The sequence below is a fragment of the Phalangium opilio genome, unplaced genomic scaffold (genome assembly GCF_054372755.1).
Source record: "Phalangium opilio isolate 3A_F unplaced genomic scaffold, DU_Popi_V2 ptg001170l_1, whole genome shotgun sequence".
Classification (NCBI taxonomy): domain Eukaryota; kingdom Metazoa; phylum Arthropoda; class Arachnida; order Opiliones; family Phalangiidae; genus Phalangium; species Phalangium opilio.
The window spans coordinates 4,495,955-4,509,567 of record NW_028324255.1 but is presented as its reverse complement, the minus strand read 5'-3'; the positions used below and the strand labels follow the sequence as shown (position 1 = coordinate 4,509,567).

At 42.8% G+C, this 13,613-nt stretch overlaps 1 non-coding gene across 1 annotated transcript; it reads left to right on the top strand.

Moving 5' to 3' along the window:
- The first annotated feature begins 3,060 nt into the window (after positions 1-3,060).
- TRNAI-GAU (transfer RNA isoleucine (anticodon GAU)) lies at positions 3,061-3,133 on the top strand. The gene has a single exon. It is a non-coding gene; the product is annotated as a tRNA-Ile (tRNA).
- Positions 3,134-13,613: the final 10,480 nt, after the last annotated feature.

Here is a 13,613-nt window from a genome sequence, read left to right as displayed (position 1 = left end):
TCAGCTGTTAACCGAAAGGTTGGTGGTTCCAGCCCACCCGGGAGAGGTGTTGTGGGGTCTCAGATGTAGCGTAAAAAGTCATACGTTTTCCACAATACCTAACAACCATTTAATTTTTGGGCTTCCGTGGTGCAATGGTTAGCGCGTTCAGCTGTTATTCAAAAGGTTGGTGGTTCGAGCCCACCCGGGAGCGGTGTTGTGAGGTGTCAGATGAAACATAAAAAGCCAAAGTTTTTACACAATACCTGACGACCATTAAATTTTCGGGCTTCTGTGGTGCATTTTTAGCGCGTTCGGCTGTTATTCGAAAGGTTGGTGGTTCAAGCCCACCCGGGAGCGGTGTTGTGAAATCTCAGATGTAACGTAAAAAGTCAGAGTTTTTCCACAATACCTGACGAACATTTAATTTTTTGGCTTCCGTGGCGCAATGGTTAGCGCGTTCAGCTGTTAACCGAAAGGTTGGTCGTTCCAGCCCACCCGGGAGAGGTGTTGTGGGGTCTCAGATGTAGCGTAAAAAGTCATAAGTTTTCCACAATACCTAACAACCATTTAATTTTTGGGCTTCCGTGGTGCAATGGTTAGCTTGTTCTGCGGTTAATCGAAAGGTTGGTGGTTCGAGCCCATCCGGGAGCGGTGTTGTGAGGTCCCAGATGTGACGTAAAAATTCAAAGTTTTCCCACAATACCTGACGAACATTTATTTTTTGGGCTTCCGTGGCGCAATGGTTAGCAAATTTGGCTGTTAACCGAAAGGGTGGTGGTTCGAGCCCATCCGGGAGCGGTGTTGTGAGGTCTCAGATGTAATGTAAAAATCAGTGTTTTTCCACAATACCTGACGACCATTTAATTTTTGGACTTCCTTGGCTCAATGGATAGCGCGTTCGGCTGTTAGCCGAAAGGTTGATGGTTCGAGCCCATCCGGGAGCGGTGTTGTGAGGTCTCATTTTTGACGGATAAAGTCAAAGTTTTTCCACAATACCTGACGACCATTTAATTTCAGAGCTTCCGTGGCTCAATCAATAGCGCGTTCGGCTTTTAACCGATAGTTTGGTTTTTTCGAGCCCACCCGGGAGCGGTGTTGTGAGATCTCAGATGAAACGTAAAAAGTCATAGGTTTTCCACTATACCTGACAATCATTTAATTTCTGAGCTTCCGTGGCGCAATGGTTAGCGCGGTCGGCTGTTAACCGAAAGGTTGGTGGTTCGAGTCCACCCGGGAGCGGTGTTGTGAGATCTCAAATGTAACGTAAAAAGCCAAAGTTTTTCCACAATACCTGACGACCATTTAATTTCAGAGCTTCCTTGGCTCAATCAATACCGCGTTCGGCTTTTAACCGATAGTTTGGTGGTTCGAGCCCATACGGGAGCGGTGTTGTGAGGTCTCAGATTTAACGTATAAAGTCAAAGTTTTTCCACAATACCTGACGACCATAAAATTTCAGAGCTTCCGTGGCTCAATCAATACCGCGTTCGGCTTTTAAACCGATAATTTGGTGGTTCGAGCCCATCCGGGAGCGTTATTGTGAGGTCACAGATGTAACGTAAAAAGTCAGAGTTTTTCAACAATACCTGACGACCATTTAATTTTTGGCCTTCCGTGGTGCAATGGTAGCGCGTTCATCTGTTAACCGAAAGGTTGGTGGTTCCATTCCACCCGGGAGAGGTGTTGTGGGGTGGGGTCTAAGATGTAGCGTAAAAAGTCATAAGTTTTCCACAATACCTGACGACCATTTAATTTTTGGGCTTCCGTGTGCAATGGTTAGTGCGTTCAGCTGTTATTCAAAAGGTTGGTGGTTCAAGCCCACCCGGGAGCGGTGTTGTGAGGTCTCAGATGTAACGTAAAAAGTCAGAGTTTTTCTACAATACCTGACGAACATTTAATTTTCGGGCTTCCGTGGCGCAATGGTTAGCGCGTTCAGCTGTTAACCGAAAGGTTGGTGGTTCCAGCCCGCCCGGGAGAGGTGTTGTGGGGTCCAAGATGTAGCATAAAAAGTCATAAGTTTTCCACAATACCTGACAACCATTTAATTTCTGAGCTTCCGTGGCTCAATGGTTAGCGCGTTCGGCTGTTAATCGAAAGGTTGGTGGTTCGAGCCCACCTGGGAGAGGATTTGTGAGGTCTCAGATGCAACGTAAAAAGTCACAGTTTTTCCACAATACCTGACGAACATTTAATTTTTGGGCTTCCGTGGCGCAATGGTTAGCTTGTTCGGCTGTTAATCGAAAGGTTGGTGGTTCGTGCCCATTCGGGAGCGGTGTTGTGAGGTCTCAAATGTAACGTCAAAAGACAAAGTTTTTCAACAATAACTGACGACATTTAATTTTTAGGCTTCCACGGCGCAATGGTTAGCGCGTTCATCAGTTAACCGAAAGGTTGGTGGTTCAAGCCCACCCGGGAGCGGTGTTGTGAGGTCTCAGATGTAACAAAAAGTCAGAGTTTTTGTACAATACCTGACGAACATTTAATTTTCGGGCTTCCGTGGCGCAATGGTTAGCGCGTTCAGCTGTTAACCGAAAGGTTGGTGGTTCGAGCCCATCCGGGAGCGGTGTTGTGAGGTCTAAGATGTGACGTAAAAAGTCAAAGTTTTTGCACAATACCTGACGACCATTTAATTTTTGGGCTTCCGTGGCGCAAGGGTTAGCCTGTTCGGCTGTTATCCGATAGGTTGGTGGTTCGAGCCCACCCGGGAGAGGATTTGTGAGGTCTCAGATGCAACGTAAAAAGTCACAGTTTTTCCACAATACCTGACGAACATTTAATTTTTGGGCTTCCGTGGCACAATGGTTAGCTTGTTCGGCTGTTAATCGAAAGGTTGGTGGTTCGTGCCCATTCGGGAGCGGTGTTGTGAGGTCCCAGATGTGACGTAAAAATTCAAAGTTTTCCCACAATACCTGACGAACATTTATTTTTTGGGCTTCCGTGGCGCAATGGTTAGCGCATTCGGCTGTTAACCGAAAGGGTGGTGGTTCGAGCTCATCCGGGAGCGGTGTTGTGGGGTCTCAGATGTAGCATAAAAAGTCATAAGTTTTCCACAATACCTGACAACCATTTAATTTCTGTGCTTCCGTGGCTCGATTGTTAGCGCGTTCGGCTGATAACCGAAAGGTTGGTGGTTCGAGCCCACCCGGGAGCGGTATTGTGAGATCTCAAATGTAACGTAAAAAGCCCAAATTTTTCCACAGTACCTGACGACCATTTAATTTTTGGGCTTCCGTGGCGCAATGGTTAGCGCGTTCGGCTGTTAACCGAAAGGTTGGTGGTTCGAGCTCACCCGGGAGCGGTGTTGTGAGATTTCAGATGTAACGTAGAAACCCAAAGTTTTTCCACTATACATGACAACCATTTAATTTCTGAGCTTCCGTGGCTGGATGGTTAGCGCGTTCGGCTGTTAACCGAAAGGTTGGTGGTTCGATGCTTCTTCTGAGACCTCACAACACCGCTCCCGGATGGGCTCGAACCACCAACCTTTCGGTTAGCAGCCAAACGCGCTAACCATCGAGGCACAGAAGCCAAAAAAATAAATGTTCGTCAGGTATTGTGGAAAAACTCTGACTTTTCACGTTACATCTGAGACCTCACAATACCGCTCCCGGATGGGCTTGAACCACCAAACTATCGGTTAAAAGCCGAACGCCAATTTCATTGAGCCACGGAAGCTCTGAAATTAAATGTTCGTCAGGTATTGTGGAAAATCTTTGGCTTTTAACGTTACATTTGAGATGTCACAACACCGCTCCCGGGTGCGCTTGAATCACCAACCTTTCGGTTAACAGATGAACGCGATAACCATTGCGCAACGGAAGCTTAGAATTTAAAATGTTGTCAGGTATTGTGGAAAATCCACGGCTTTTTACCTTACATTTGAGGTCTCACAACACCGCTCCCGGGTGGCCTCGAACCACCAACCTTTCGGTTAACAGATGAACGCGATAACCATTGCGCCACGGAAGCTCAGAAATTAACTGGTTGTCAGGTATTGTGGAAAAACTTTGACTTTATACGCTACATCTGAGACCCCACAACACCTCTCCCGGGTGGGCTGGAACCACCGACATTACGGATAACAGCCGAACGCGCTAACCATTGCGCCACGGAAGCCCAAAAATTAAATGGTTGTCAGGTATATGGAAAAACTTATATTATGGGTTACATCTGACACCTCACAACACCGCTCCCGGGTGGGCTTGAACCACCAACCTTTCGGTTAACAGATGATCGCGATAACCATTGCGCTACGGAAGCCCAAAAATTAAATGGTCGTCAGGTATTGTTGAAAAACTTTGGCTTTTTACGTTACATTTGAGATCTCTCAACACCGCTACCGGGTGGGCTCGAACCTCCAACCTTTCGGTTAACAGCCGAACGCGCTAACCATTGAGCCACGGGAGCTCAGAAATTAACTGGTTGTCAGGTATTGTGGAAAACGTATGATTTTTTAGGCTACATCTGAGACCCCAAAACACCTCTCCCGGGTGGGTTGGAACCACCAACCTTTCGGTTAACAGCTGAACGCGCTAACCATTGCGCCACGGAAGCCCAAAAATAAAATGTTCGTCAGGTATTGTGGAAAAACACTGACTTTTTACGTTACATCTGAGACCTCACAACACCGCTCCCGGATGGGCTCGAACCACCAACCTTTCGGTTAACAGCCGAACGCGCTGACCATTTCGCAACAGAAGCCCAAAACTTAAATTTTCGTCAGGTTTTGTGGAAAAACTCTGACTTTTAACGTTACATCTGAGACCCCACAATACCGCTCCCGGATGGGCTCGAACCACCAAACTATCGGTTAATAGCCGAACGCGAATTTCATTGAGCCACGGAAGCTCTGAAATTAAATGGTCGTCGTGTATTGTGGAAAACTTTATCGTGCCTTTTGTCCTGCCGATAAATACTTTTACCTCCGGGTTCCTCCTCGCGTAACGGTAGAGGGTGGGGTTAGCGAGTCATGTCAATGTGTCTAGGGGATTGTTTACTTTTGCGTTAGCAATAAGAAGACCATGGTTTGGGTTTCGCCAATACTCAAGATTTAATCGTAAATTAAACAAACAATAAACAACAACATATACATTGGCCATATGGCCGTACCAATGCCAAAAAAAGTAAATAGTAAAATAAAAATACTTCTGTACATTACAGTTTGTAGCGAGCGTCCTGTTTGTTGACCGCCACGACGCGTAACCGGGTGCCGAATATTTACAAGTTATTTACATATATTTACAAGTCGCGCACCTCGCGTATGCCATCGGGGCTCTATTGCCTTTTCCGGACGCCGTAGTTCTCAGGAACTCTTTTATCTTTTTCGCTCGTCTTGATGCTCCTTCTTTAAGATCCGAATCTCATATCATCGTCATCTGATCGGGTCCGTAATTTTATGCATTTGGGGTCGCGTCGCGGAAGCCCGCGAAACCGCTTTCCAATCAAACGGAAGCCCGCGAAACCTTTGCCAATCAGGCAAGGGTTAGCATCAGGTCACGTCACGCGTGGTGTACGTGGCACGCTCGCCATAGGTCAGAGGCATTCCCGGGGAATGCTCGACCATGGAGGTAACTTTCTCACGACCTCGAAAGTTCGAACACCTTAGCACTGGTGGTCGGGGTCGTGATAATGATCTTGAAAGAAGGACGCTTTTACTTTTTACAATGACGGCGAACTTCGGCCGCCAACCAAAAATAAAGCCCTATCTACTCGATTGGTACTTTCTATATTACACATTTTACTTTTAACAATGACGGCGACACTCGGTTCCCAGCCATACCTGGGCAATAGGTACTTTCTATATACCATTGGTCGAAACCCTTTTTCTCAGAAATAAAAAATACAAAAGAACTACTAAGCACGGAGTTGAACCATGGGGAATACTAGCGGTCCTCGTTTGGATGGTCATCGCTAAAACCTTGCGAAAGTAATGTTTAAACTATAGATAGGATCGGGCGACATGAAAGGAGCGAGGCCTAACACTCTAACCATGGCGCCTGAAAGTCGTGCTAAAAGTATAACCCCTTTGTTACTCTTCGAGCGACCAGCGCCCGAGGGAGTTTAAAGGAGGAAAAGGTAGACTTTCTGTATGTTGGATAACTGTCAAGAATAAATCAAACTGATTTAAAAGAAAGATATGAGATATTTTTGGTGAATTTTAGACTTGGCTTAAATTAATTCGGTCTTTTCGAATTTCGCATTACAACCTTCTCCCACTTAAAGTCACACGTTCTCGTGGGACCAGGAGTTCATAATAACCCCCCTTCGGGGGGAAATATGAAACTAGCCATAGAGCTAATGGTAAAAATCGCGAACAACAAGATTCTGTCGTTGCGCATAGAAAGGATTAGCCTGTTTATGGACATACAACCTTACTAGAGAGCTGCATGGAAACGGTAAATTTCTATTTACCGTGGTAACCATGGAAAACCGTGGGAATGGATGGTTTTTCTACTAATATCACATATTCGGATCGTGAATGGATGGAAAACAACCAATATGGAATGGAAGTGGTTAAATTGATATACATTTTAGTTTGGAAATGGTTGGTAAATGGATAGAACCATTTTTCTATGAAAAACCCTAAAATTCCAAAGACATAAACTTAAAAAGGGTTTTGCCACAGAGTAATGGCAGCTCCCTGCCTTTGACTGTATTAGACTATTTATGACAATATAGCACAGGTCCCACTACTACTCATCTCACCTAGTTTCTTCTAGCCACTTCCCTCGCTAACAGTACCTTCTTCTAGCACATCCTATTACTTTAGAACACGAAATTCACGGCTATTATAGCTGTCAATCAGTCCATTGTAAGTTTCCGCGTCGAATTCTCGGAATAAATATTTTGGGAAGTGTACTTGGCGTCGGGCGAGTAATAGAGGTCAGATTTTTCTACAGTTGTTCAGCCCTTAGTTTTACTAAAATTCCCGATGAAGCCCCGGTATTGCAGTGGTAATTTTGGGCCAAACCAAGACGCTCAAGGGTTATATTCTTTCGAACACTACTCCTCGACTTTATTGCCCTCCAGTTTCCAGAAACTGACAGATTCCCGACCCCTTTCTAGATTTTTCTTTATTTTACGGTCTCGAGTCCGGCTACCGGCGTTTAAGGCGTGTGCGCTTAGTGCGGTGCTTTGGAATTTGGATACCAAAATTACAATGAGCTCAAACGAAGAAAGTTCTCCAATTATTACAAAAGAAAAATTGAAACATTTACTTCAAAACAGGGATGAAACGGTTAGTTTTTTATGTCCGCCAAATGCGCCTTCAGATGTTTGGAAGCGGTTTAATCAAATTAAGGTTAATAATGTGCTGACCCAGTATGTTGTGTGTTTGGACACAAAATACAACGCGATTCTCAATTTCAAATCCAAAGATGGGACGAGTGGCCTGAAAAACCATAAGCGCAACTCGCAAAATATAGAAGCACAATCTAAGGTAAGAAAGAAATTCTTTCTAATTATGTTTAAGTGATAAAATAATAACTACTTCATAATAATAACCATGTGAAATGCTTTAAGATTACAAATTTTCTGAGTCATGGACAATCGTCAATAAGCTCAAGAACCAAAAAACGAGTACTATCAGATTGCTCCAAAATGGTTACAATGGACATTCGACCCTTCAGATCAATCCAAGGTGAAGGTTTTCGCATATTAGCAAATTCACTTATATCTGTTGGTGCTCAGCATGGAAATATCGACGCGTCGTTAGTACTTCCAAAGCCAACTACAGTTAGCAGAAACTGCGAGGATCTCTACCGTGAAGTGAAGAAGAAACTAATTATGGATTTGGATTCAGTTTAATCTATAGCAGTCACAACAGACGGCTTGACAGACAGCTTCAGAATAGTGTAGTACAATTCTGTAACGGTTCATTTTTACCAGGAAGGCTTTAGACTTCAGTGCAAAGTTTTAGGTACAAGAGAAATTGATAAAAAAAAATCAGGCGATAATATCATTGAGCTTGTTTTAGAGGTATTTAAAGAATTTGAATTAGAGAACAAGGATATTTATTTTGTTACCGACAGTGCTGCCAATATGGTGTCTGATTTGAGAAAGTATCCATGGTTTTGGTGCGCCGCACACCAATTAAACCTGATTTTGGACCACGTAACCTACTTCAAAAAGTCTGCATTGCAAAGAAAGTTGGTGAAAACTCTGAAACAAGAAGTGTGTACTCGATGGAATTCGCGGTTGGAAATGATTGAGTCCGTGTACGAGGCGAAAGACCAAATTAGAAAATTATTGCCAGAACGAGGAGAGGAGAGACTTTTTTTCCAAATAGATATGGAACTGTTAAAATCCACCATCAAGATACTGGAATGTTACAGATCTTGCAGTAATGATCTTTGTCAGGAAAAAAAACCTACTTTGCACCTTGTTATTCCATGGCTGGACAGACTCAAAAAACAATGTTATTTCTGTGAAGATGATCATCCAGAAATTAAAAATGTATAGTTCTTTTCCAAAAATTGGTGTTTTAAGAACTTCACGTACCGTAAAACGAAACACTTGTTATTATTGTATTTCGTAGTGCAAAGAGCTACTCCTTGCAGAGCTTCAAAAGTTCACGATAAACAAGTACCATAAAATGGCAGTTTTCTTAAACCCTAAAATGAAACTAATGAAATCAATTCCTGAAGAGCAGCGACCTAGTGTGATCAGTTATATTCGTGGTGAACTGGAGCAGGATACTACACTCAATGAAGATGATGATGATGATTGCTCTGACTCGCAGCCACTTTCAAAAATAGCTAACGTGGTTAGCTGATTTTTTAATGTGTAAATTAATTTAAAAAATAATTTATTGCAAAAGCAACTCTAAATTCATTTAGGAAAAGGATGACATATTTTCAAACCTACTGGACGAACCTAGTTGTAACGTAAACGAGGATGAAGTGTCGACTTATCAGTCACTTGTGCCATTACCTACAACGTCAACTTCACTTGAAGATTGGTGGAAAGACCAAAATTTGCCAAATCTCAAGTCCTTGTTTCAGCGAATTATGTCAATTCCCGCTTCAAGTTGAACCAGTGAACGTTGTTTCAGCAAACAGGGTAGGATTTTAGAGGAAAGAAGAACGCAGTTGAAGCCAAATAAAGTGGACATCATTCTTTTTTTGCACGAAAACCTTAAAGATAACCACTAGTGTTTTTGTTAAAATTAAAACATTCGACAGGGTTCATACAACTTTTGGAAAACATATTTCCCTGACATTTCCAGGTTTCTCCCCACATACTTCCTTGAATTTTCCAGAGTTACGAGCCTTTAGAGTTTAGGGTAACGCTATTCCTATGAAGGGATTTGCTTGTTTATGTTTTGCTAAATTACTCCGCCCCTGTTTGTCGTAGCCCTAAGTTTTTAGTATGGTTGGATGGGGGACAAGTTGAACTATAACATACTCATAGGACATCCCCGTAACTCTAGTATAACTAGAGTTACGAGCCTCCAAATTTATTGTTAAAAATGAAAAGTAACCTAATAACAATAAGTGAGACACTAACATAAGTTGACGAAGATATTGACGTAGCCTCAAGTTTAAAGTACCATTGTATGGGGAAAGAAAAGGGCTATAACATATTCAAAGGAGATCCCCGTATCTCTAATAGAACAAGAGTTATGGGCCTTCAAAGGGCAGTGTTAAAAATCATAAGTAAAATAATAACAATAAGTGAGACGATACCATAAGTTGAACGTTTTCCTTAATTACTTGGGTCCAGTTTTTCGTCTCCCTAAGTTTTTAGTATCATTGGATGGGGAACATATTGGACTATAACATACTCAAAGGACATCCCCGTATCTCTAGAAGAACCTGAGTTATGGCATGTTTTTGAACATTTCGCTTAATTACTCGGCCCATGCTTGTCGTAGCACTAAGTTTATAGTATGGTTGGATGGGCGGACAAATTGGATTATAACACACTCAAAGGACATCCCTGTATCTCTTGTAGAACCAGAGGATAAAAGAGTGCGACAGGGTGGGTTAGCTAAACGAGTGCGACAGGGTGGGTTAGCTAAACTTGTGCGACCGGGTGGGTTAGCTAAACGAGTGAGACAGGGTGGGTTAGCTAAACGAGTGCGACAGGGTGGGTTAGCTAAACGAGTGCGACAGGGTTGGTTAGCTAAACGAGTGCGACAGGGTTGGTTAGCTAAACGAGTGCCACAGGGTGGGTTAGCTAAACGAGTGCGACAGGGTGGGTTAGCTAAACGAGTGCGACAGGGTGGGTTAGCTAAACGAGGGCGACAGACTGGGTTAGCTAAACGAGTGCGACAGGGTGGGTTAGCTAAACGAGTGCGACAGGGTTGGTTAGCTAAACGAGTGCCACAGGGTGGGTTAGCTAAACGAGTGCCACAGGGTGGGTTAGCTAAACGAGTGCGACAGGGTGGGTTAGCTAAACGAGTGCGACAGGGTGGGTTAGCTAAACGAGTGCGACAGGGTGGGTTAGCTAAACGAGTGCGACAGGGTGGGTTAGCTAAACGAGTGCGACAGGGTGGGTTAGCTAAACGAGTGCGACAGGGTGGGTTAGCTAAACGAGTGCGACAGGGTGGGTTAGCTAAACGAGTGCGACAGGGTGGGTTAGCTAAACGAGTGCGACAGGGTGGGTTAGCTAAACGAGTGCGACAGGGTGGGTTAGCTAAACGAGTGCGACAGGGTGGGTTAGCTAAACGAGTGCGACAGGGTGGGTTAGCTAAACGAGTGCGACAGGGTGGGTTAGCTAAACGAGTGCGACAGGGTGGGTTAGCTAAACGAGTGCGAAAGGGTGGGTTTAGCCAAACGAGAGAGCCATGTTTGTCGTAGCCGTAAGCTTTTAGTATGGGTGAATGGGGGACAAATTGGACTATAACATACTCAAATGACATCCCCGTATCTCTAGTAAAACCAGAGTTACGAGCCTCCAAAGTAAAGTGTAATGTTAATCCTATGGAGTGTATGTTCACGAACATTTTGCTTAATTACTCGGCCCTGATTTCCTTGAATTTTCCCTGAGGTTTTTGTCAACTATTTATTTCCCTGATTTTTCCAGATTTTCCCGGCTTTCCTGGTTTGTATGAGCCCTGATTCGAAATAAATTTATATTTTTGTTGTGGCTCATTTTGTGAAGGAAAAATTGGGCAGATTTCAGAAGAATGTTTCGACTAGTGTAGAAGTTGCAGGTGAGTTCTCCTTGTTTGTCATTCAATGGTACTAATTACGTTGTTCGTTTATAATATTGAATATCGGTAATGGTAAGAAATGGTTCTCTGCTATATTTGATTTCGGTAATGGTTGGAAATGAGATAACGTTTCTTAATCGGGAATGGGAATGGTTGGTATTTGGAAACCACGGATCGGTAACGTATGGGGAGGTTGATGAAATCTATGGGTGGAATTGGTAAACAAAAATTTGAACAAGAGTGGTATGGAAATGGTAACGTTTGAAACTGAAATGCAGCTCTCTAAACCTTACAGTATATCGTAGTGGTATCTATGCTCCTTGGTTTTCCGTTCCAAAACTTCCGTTGGCTGGGATCTCCGTCGAAAAGAAAAATGGCGATATGGTGGACGTAGAAACACGTTGCAATTCTTATATTAAAGATACTGGGAATAAATTTGTCCAAATCGTTTTAATTTAACCACGGAATTCTCACTCACACATATCACAACAAAACATCATTGACGATCGTTTAAATGTTTTGTAGAAAACTAGAAACCCCGACTAAAAGCCAACTTCTTAGCCAAGGCTTAATTTACACCGTTCCGACAGAAGCAGACGTGAGCAATTTTCGCTCCCAAAATCACAAGATAAAAATAGTTCTAAACCGGATGTGTGTAAGTTAATGCGCGTGGGCGCTAAAAAATGGGGTAACTATTTCTTTGGGAGTTAAGCGGTGTATGAATCCGCTGAGCTTTACGGCGAAACTTTGTTGTTACGGGCTTTTTAACCAGTTTCGTACTTCGGGCTATTATGAACTCCTGGTGGGACTAAGTTCAACTCCGGTAATAGCAAACGCAAAAACTAAACGCTAGTTCAGCATAACCAAAAACTAAACAAAAATTCGTTTACTGATCATAAACAAAACTACTAAAACATAGCACCAGCGATAGCGATTAAATGAAATCCAAAACTTATTTACTTGAAAAGTATTAATGTTCATCAAAATAATATCAAAAATAAACATAAGCAAATTATCGTCTTAAAAACAGATCAAGAGCAGCGCTATCCAGTTAACTGTAACCTAAACAAAAGTCCACACGAATAATCAATCATTATATGGACTAACAAGATTATGATACTTTACGAAATCATTTTTTAAAAAAATAGACTCTAGTCTTTAAACATATTAACCACAATACATAAAAAGAATAGAACAAAACACAAAATTTACAGAGCGCTCTAAATTAACTTCGAAGTGAATTCACATTAATCTATTTACTTTTTAATAACCCTACGCGTAACTGATCTCTAGGTCGTAGTACTCTACGATCACTAAGATCATCACGATCATCCTGATCGTCATTATCGAATGGTTTAATTTCATTGTTTCCTATTAAACCTATACTGGTAGGGTGACTATCATTTTTCCGTTTAGTCGGTACCGAAATTTTGTCACCATTACCCGAATTCGTAGTGTCAGCCTCGTAACCCTGCGCAAGGGCTGATACTGCCAGCCTTTGTCTTTCGAAGTACGGTTTTAGCTCTGAAACATGATATGTTCCAGGCAATTCTTTGCCATTTGGGTGAGCCAACCTGTACGTTAGTTTTGATAACTTTTTCGAAATTTTAAAGGGACCTTCGTACTTATCCGCTAATTTCTTACTAAAGTCATCCGCAGCGCTGGATAAAAATGTGTTTTACGTAACACTAAATTTCCATCCTGGAACTCGAAATCACGATGACTTCGGTCATAGTACGCTTTTTGCTTTTGTTGAGCAATTTTAATGCGGTCTTTAGCCTTTTCAACAGCTTCCACCACTACCGAAGCTACTCTGAGACCATAAAAACTCTCAGTCTCAGGCACTAAATATTCTTCCGGATTTTTATCTTTCAGAACGCTACTGGCCGTTCTCAGTTCGCGACCAAACATCAAGAACGCAGGGGTGTAACCTGTCGTCTCTTGACGAGCGGTCCTAATAGCCATGGCGAACTGGGAAATGCCTTTGTCCCAATCTTTGTGATTATCCTCTACATAGGATACTACCATAGTTCCTATGATTCTATTAAACCTTTCTGTTAGGTTACCCTGAGATGAATATAAGGACGTATAGCGTTGTTTGACCTGCAACGTCTCGAAAACCTTTTTGAAAATACGAGAAACAAACTGTCGGCCATTGTCGCTTACTACGTAGGTGGGCAATCCAAATCGCGTAAAAATGTCACCGATAAGATGACGCACAATAGGCTTAGTAGTAGCGGTCCTTAACGGGAATATCTCCACCCATTTGGTTAAGGTGTCTGACACCACTTATCATTTTCTAAATATTGAAAAATCGCGCTCATTTCTTTGTCGTTACGCTGTGCTTGTATAATGTCGTCGCGGTCAAACTTGACTAATACCGGGCTAGAATTAGGGGTGCTAGATGTTATTGCACTAAGAATACCTATATCACAGTCGGAGTTACGCGTTAATTGTTCATCCCTACTTAGGA